Source organism: Lactuca sativa, chromosome 9 (assembly GCF_002870075.4).
Source record: "Lactuca sativa cultivar Salinas chromosome 9, Lsat_Salinas_v11, whole genome shotgun sequence".
Taxonomy (NCBI): Eukaryota; Viridiplantae; Streptophyta; class Magnoliopsida; order Asterales; family Asteraceae; genus Lactuca; species Lactuca sativa.
In genome coordinates, this window is record NC_056631.2 from 114512041 (window position 1) to 114519942 (window position 7902).

Genomic DNA, 7902 nt, shown 5'->3' on the forward strand with positions numbered 1-7902 from the left:
ACTAAGATAATTAGACAACTATCAAAGGACAATCCAAAGTTCGCCGAGGATTAGTCGCTTGTGAGTAGTTGGAAGTATGATATTGGATGGACCATATCGACATTATTATGAATAGAAAAGATTCTATCAAGAATGAGTTGTCATATGGAAAAATATGGAAATGTTTCCATACTGGGAGTTGGATATTGAGAATCAATGTCTAGATTAGAAACTTTTATGCAAAAGGATGTTCAAAGGAATGTACTTTGAGTGAGAGACATCACATCTATTGAATTGTCTTGTAACAATCTCCGATAGAGGATTTTGTAATTACATTGGCAATAGTCATTGTGACTTTTGTGCTATGACATTACAAAAGGGGTCATTGCATTAAATGTTAGAATCTAACATATTCCACAAGTGGCAAGAATTTGGTATTCTTTCACTTGTGAAAAGGATTAGAAGTTGTGAAATGAGTATGATTGGGAATGTGTTCATTTGATCTATTTCACAAAGTAAGAACCATAGGTAGACATTGTGTGCATGCTAGGAGCATGGGACAACTGTTGTAATAATTCAAGTAAGAAGTTGAATAACCGAAACAACAAATAATGAGTAATCGATATGGTGATAAATAAAAGGTGTTTTATTTATACTCAAAGGTTTGAGGTCATATGGGATTAGTATTATTCTTGTGTTTCACTTTGCGTGTTTTGACTTCCTGAATAATTTAATTGGTTTAGAACAGTCAAAATTATTCAAACGAGCCACATTCGTTCATATGTTGGAAGTAGATATGAATGAAGACTATCGTGAATTGGTGTGTGGATTGTCTAAAGAGCATTAGACATAACAAATGTTTGCTGCAACGTTCATGAGTGCTTATGAATATGATTTGAGCATTGGATTAAACCCACGCTCACTTGGATCACTTCATGGATTTAATCACGACTGATTGGTGAGACGATAACATAGTATATTCTTGAAACCGAAATGTGTGAGTTGTATCTTGTGAATCGGTTGCACATTGATAATATGCAAACGCACCAGTAACTTGGTGTCATAAAACATATTGTTGTGTGTGATTCGATGAGTGAGTGCAAGCAAGCATTGAATCAAAGTTTATCCGTTCCTTTTATCCAAAGTAAGATAAAATCGATATCTTTGGGCCCCTCGATGATTTAGTGATGTCACCTAAGCGCTTGGCCAAGCCGGGACTAAATTGATGTGTTCAATTGTAGTCCGTTGTCAGTCGTCATAAATAAGAAATTGGGAAACAACACATAGACAGAGAAAATGATTTAGATCCATGTCTATACGATATCTAGAATGGAGGAATATATGATCCCTTATCTAAACGACACGCATATATGATAAGATCAGGGTTGACAGCGGCTTTAGAAAGCTACGATTACAGATCAGGATCTGAAGTCATACGCAGAATAGTTATTAGACTTATCCAAGTGGGAGACTGTTGGATTAGTGTCTAAGTCCATAACTATTTTGGTATGTACTTGACCCGATGGTGCATGGTCCTTTTGGGTTGCCTTCACCAAAGCAACTTGATAAGATGAATTATGGAGAGAAAGGATTAAATATGATTTATTAATATATTATGAGAATAATATATTAAAGGAGAAATCATATTGTTTAATTAATATTAGTCAAGAATTAATAAGAATTACGTTTGTGACTAAAAGACATTAATTAAACTAAGGGACTAGAACTGTCAATTGTATGATAGTTGAATATTGAGCTAATGGACTCCATATTAAAGGGGTGGACGAATTCTATGGGGAAACCAATTAGAAATCGTCCTAGGGCCTTTAAGGAAGGAGTCAATGGGTTGCTTAGGGCTTAAGCATCCAAATTAGGGTTTCCTTGTTAGATAACCCTAATAGCCTCACTATTTAAAGAACCCTTATGCCCCAAAAACATGGTGAACATATTCCTTAGGGTTTCCACACGTTTTGGGCAACCTCCCTCTCTTCTCCTCTTCATCCTCTTGCTCTTGGTGTTTGTGAACCATTAGAGGAGTGACATTTGTGACTCTAAGCTTTCTAAAGTCATTACAAGGAGGATTTGAGATTGTTATTGCTACATAACAATCAAGGTATGATCTAAACCCTAATTCATATGTTATATTGATTATCATATACTAGATCTAGGGTTTATAGTCTTGGATGAATTGCATGTACAATAGAGAAAATTAGATCCAAGCATTAGGGTTTGTATGAGCACATAGGATGTTCTTATGGCCAAAACCCATCAGGTACGCCCCGCGTACAAGAGCTGGTACGCCTCGCGTACTGCTTGCTGTTGACTTTTGTTGACTTTTAGGGTTTTGGTCAACATGTGGACTTTTGAGTCAGGGGAGGGTAAAATGGTCTTTTACCCTTCTGTGGAATAGTGGAAAAGGGTGTAGCATAGCCTTGAAAGCCGTTAATGATTGGAATGATTATTTGTTATGATTAGGAGAGGCTAGGTCGTCGTTTCGAGATTCAGAGATATCGAGCACGTAAGATTCTAGACATCATACGAGGTGAGTCTTCTCACTATACTGTACCTGGAATGGTACTTATGTGTGACCGGAAGGTCTGGTATGCTATGAGATATATGTATCGTATGCTTTGAGTTGCCTGTTTTGTATGCACTATGTATGTGATATGGATGTTATGTTTGATATGGGCCGGAAGGCATTATGATGTGGAACAGAAGGTCAGGGAAATTATGGACCTGAAGGTCGACACGGGTAGGATCGGAAGGTTTACCGGGTTGGGACGGAAGTACCCTTAGACACATGGATCGGAAGGTCGTGTGGAGTATGGCCTGGAAAGGCGTATGTGTGTAAGTGGTATATTGGGGAACTCACTAAGCATTTATGCTTACAGTTGTTGTGTTATGTGTCTCAGGTACTAGCGAGGACCGTGGGCAGGCGCCGGCGTGATCCGTACACACAGTCAGGGGATTTTATTTGTGATGTTGGGATATCTACTATTTTGATAACTATTGTGGACCACATGTTTTGAGAATGTTAAATATAAATTTGGTTGTTGAAAAATGAAAAAAAAAATTGTTTTGAAAATTTCGTCGTTACACAACTGCTATCTTCTCAAAATCTACTTAATGAAAGCGTTTCCTCACTATCATTTTCATGAAGCGGAGAGAAAACTTTGCCATTTAGATTTTATGGTGTATGTGTTCTTATCCATGTGAATCTATCATAAGACAAGGTCTATGACAAATTCAAACTCATATGGACTAAACATGTTCAATCTTAATTTCTTGTCACTTGGTAGCATAAGGGCCTACCATGTCTTCCAAGTTGTTGAGCAAATCACCCTAACTGATCAATGAACTTTCACTAATTCAAGTTCTTTGCCTTATGCAAACAATTAAGAACTCATAGAACTCACATGCATAGTCAACTTTAACTGGAATGGGTACAGAAACAAGAATATGTCAACACGATAGGTTACAAACCTCAAGTCGTGTGCTAGTAATAAACGATAGGTTTATTCTTGATTAGTTCTTGATGCTTTTCAAGGTCATTAAGACTCCCACTGACCTCTTGACATATAAGATTGTCTTGTCAAGAACCATTCCTTTACAACAAATATCCAAGATTTAGTGCGGATTCTTATCAAGAATGACACTTCATATAATTGGTCTTGGTTGGTCTTTGTCTTAACCAAAACATCACAACTACCAATTTGAAATATGCAAGAGTAAGAAAACATTTCTCTACTCCATATTTCATGATGTGTTATAAACCTACTTAAGATATGTCACTCAAGGCACAATCTTGGAGAATAACTCTAAGACTCAATTTTGGAACAAAGTATGATTCACCTTTTTGATTTAACCATTTCAATAATTCTCGATTCCTCTTCTTAGCCATACAAGTTCACTAAGGTGTCCTTAGAGGATTAATTGTCATATGGTTTTCATAATCATTAAGATGATCATAAAACACAATACTAAAGTACTCTACTTTCCTTTCAGATTGGAGAAACTTTTATCTTTCTGCCTAATTGATTCTTCCTATTCATTCTGCTATACATTGAAACTTTTTCAATGATTCAGAATTACACGTAGTGATGAACGGGTTCTCAAACTCTTAATGGTGAAATATCTAGGCTTCATGATGTTTCAAAAGAACGTCATGAGATTCTTGCAAAACAACTTGAGGAAACGGAAGTATTTTTACAAACTCAGATAAAAGACATTCGAACGTTGTTGGAATATGAAGTTAAGAAGTTTGATGAGAGTTGTACAATGCTACATAAGAAGTTGCATGTGGTATCTGAAGCAACTACTAGATTGATTGAAGATATAACTTCTTTTAAAAAAGATTACACGACTGGTCTTTAAGACAAGACGTAGGGGGATACTAAAGTGTTTGTTAAAGTTGAAGAGTCTCTAATCGAAATCAAATCCCTACTCTTGACACAGTCAACAATTTCTCCAGAATCTATTTCTCAAATGGCTTCTAATATCGATTCAAACATTAAGGCTGAACTGTATCTTATCAGGAATTTAGTTCTTCGACTTCCAACAAATGATCCTCGTGTTGTGCAAGTTCCACATGGGGAAGAAAAAGGGGAAAGAGTGTTGGTTCATCGAAAGCCTCAGGTGAAAATTCTGGAGTGGTTGTGGTAAATGTGATGAGTACTCAAATCCCAACAACTATTTTGATAAAGCCCATAAGTTAATCTTCAACAATAACAACAACAACTACTACGAGAACTTTAACAATAGGAGTCTCGATAAACAAAGGCACAGGAGGTTCGAGTTCAATCCCTATCAAATCAACTTTGAATGTTGATCCAAGAGATAAACGGAAATCTATTTCAGTTGTTCAGTTAGATGAAGAGAAGAAAAAGCAACAAGCTATCAAAATCGAAAGACAAAGGCAGATAAATAGCATTCTAAGGCAACAAGCAAATTACCAACTTGGCTTGAACAAGGGTGATCCAAACAAGCAGTGGTGTTATGAAATAATCAAACAAATTGTTGCAATTGGATCGAATGATGAGCTTCGAAAAGTGCCAAAGAAGAGCTATGACACAGAAAATTCTGATTTTAATCTTCAAAAGTTCATAGTCTTCAAAAGTTCCCTTCGAAGTTGATTTCTTGATATTCAACTTTTCTCACTAAAGGGAGAATGTTGGGTCGAAATGTATATAGTGAGAAGTCGAAAGTATAAGTGTCAAAAGTAGTTTAGTTTCGATACTTTATCTATTTACAAGGCATCTTTAGTTTCAACACTTAACGTCTAGTCTTTGTATTTTTTGTGAGTCTATTGTACCCTATAAATAGGGTACATACTTAGAGTAGAGTAATGAACTAAGCGTCATTTTGTATTTTGTACTCAAACTCTCTTTTGTACTCTTCATACTTAATCGAGCCAAACAGATCTTATTTAGATCTCGTGTCCTTTACAGCTTTTATTAAATCTATTGTGTTCTTAATCAATTTCTAACACGCTACATGGTAATAACTTTATTATAATATGTGAATGGTAATTACACATATGCTTTCACATTAAAGTTACCTAATTCTCTATTTAACCCTAGGCTTATGGTTAAAGTCCTAGTCATACAAACCTAATGATTATGTAACACCCTATTTTCACTTTACAATATAAATGACCAGTCACATTAAATAGACTTTTGATAGAAGACTATTTAGGACGAATAGTCTTGACAAAAGTCATAGTAGTCGTAAAAGCGAACCCGTACATATAAAGACCGTCCAAATCTGACTTCGTGAGAGGAAGTTATGATTTTTAGGCTTTTCGGCGTACCAATGCGCGACACGGAAACTTAATTTAAGATCGGTTGATTTTTAAGAAAAACAATCTAAACGAGAGTTGAAGATCTTGTCCATACCTATCTGTCAATATAAACACAGTCGAGAACAGATATCATATGAGAGGGTTATGATTTTTACACATACTTTAACAATCTAAGCCTGTAAAAATATAACTTTAAAAATAAAGTGAAAATAGTTCATGAAGTCTAAACAAAAGTTGTAGATCTCCCAATCTCTATAAATAGAAATCAACTTCTACTCATTTTCTTCACATCTTCTTCCATATTCTCTCTAGAACGTTTCTAGCCTTTTAGTCTTTTACTCTCTAGTTTCTGGCCACTTCAACGAAGCCCTGCAATGTCAAAAAGTCGCTGAATAGATGCTCCCGGGTCAGAGTTATGCCCGCATAATTCCCGGTTTTCACTAGATTACTCTATAAGTTTAGCAACATTTATTTTATTTAAGTGTAACTTTTAATTATAGTCATAGTCATTATTATGAACCTATAATTAAGATTTATCAGTGATTCCAAGTCATTATATTGATTGATCTACCTACCGGAGTAATGTCTAGGCTTGATTCAGTGAGGTGTTTAAAGTGGGATTTCCAAATAGTATACTTTAAACACCAAATAGACCCTACCTCTGATATGTTCCTACTTGGTTATTCCTTACTTGATAGATCTTGATGTAGATATTAGGGTTATTGAGGGGTACAGACTATTTACATAGTCTTCAGGGTTATGAATCTAAGTTAAGAGTTATTATTATGCATTTAGGTCTTGGTAAAGTACAAAGGCGAAGTGCTGCCCTAACTTCGAGTCACCTACTTTGTCCATGTGAGTTCTTTTCAATATATTATATGCTCCAGTATATATCCTTTATATGTTAGGATATAGTTGTGAGACCGTGAGACGCATTTTTTTATTTTATTTTATTTTTTTAGTTAATTCAAGTTCCGAAAATAATATTTAAAAAAAGAATTTTTGGATTTTTCTATTTATTTTGCATTTTAAAATTATTTTTTAGAATATGTACAGTGTAATATTTTATTAGAATATTTCACGTATTTTTAAAAAAAACAGGATTTTTTTTAGTTAATTCAAGTTCCGAAAATAATATTTAAAAAAAGAATTTTTAGATTTTTCCATTTATTTTGCATTTTAAATTATTTTTTAGAATATATCAGTGTAATATTCTATTAGAATATTTCACGTATTTTTCAAAAAAAAAATGGGATTTTTTTTATTTTATTTATTTATTTTTTATTTTTTTAGTTAATTCAAGTTTCGAAAATAAATATTTAAAAAAACAATTTTTTTATTTTTCCATTTATTTTGCATTTTAAAATTATTTTTAGATTTGGTCTCACGGTCTCACAAAATTAAACTGGTCTCAAATGAACCTGAACATATATATATATATATATATATATATATATATATATATATATATATATATATATATATATATATATATATATACTAGCCATTACCCGCGCTAAGCGACGGGTACGGATATTTTTTTTTCAAAAAATTGTTTTACAGACGAGTAGTTCTTTTGCACAAAGAGACAGATGACAAATAATTATAAAGAATTGATAAAAAAAAAATCAATTTTTACCATATACACAAAAAATCACAAATATGCAATGTACCGTATCAAGCTTCAACTACACAAAACAATGTTGTTGTTTTTCCCTTTGGTGCATTTTTTTTAATATTTGATCAAATAAAGACCATTTCCTTTCCATTCTATGCATTTATTTTCCCCCCATAGACTTTAATCTAGTTATATTGTTAGTATACCAACATTACTCCTTTTCTTTTTATAATTTTTGAAAATGCATTTTTTCCTAATTAAGAGGCCATAAGCCCATAATAGTAAAAAAGATAAAAAGATGGTTAATAATAGAATTGTCTATGTAGCTAAGAATCTAATAATAATAGAAGAGATATATTTTGTTTTTCTCATAAATTTCAATATATATATATATATATATATATATATATATATATATATATATATATATATATAGGGTAAAGTGACTATACCTAACAACCTTATATAAGCTTAGGTACCTAACCACATCATACTATGTAATTTT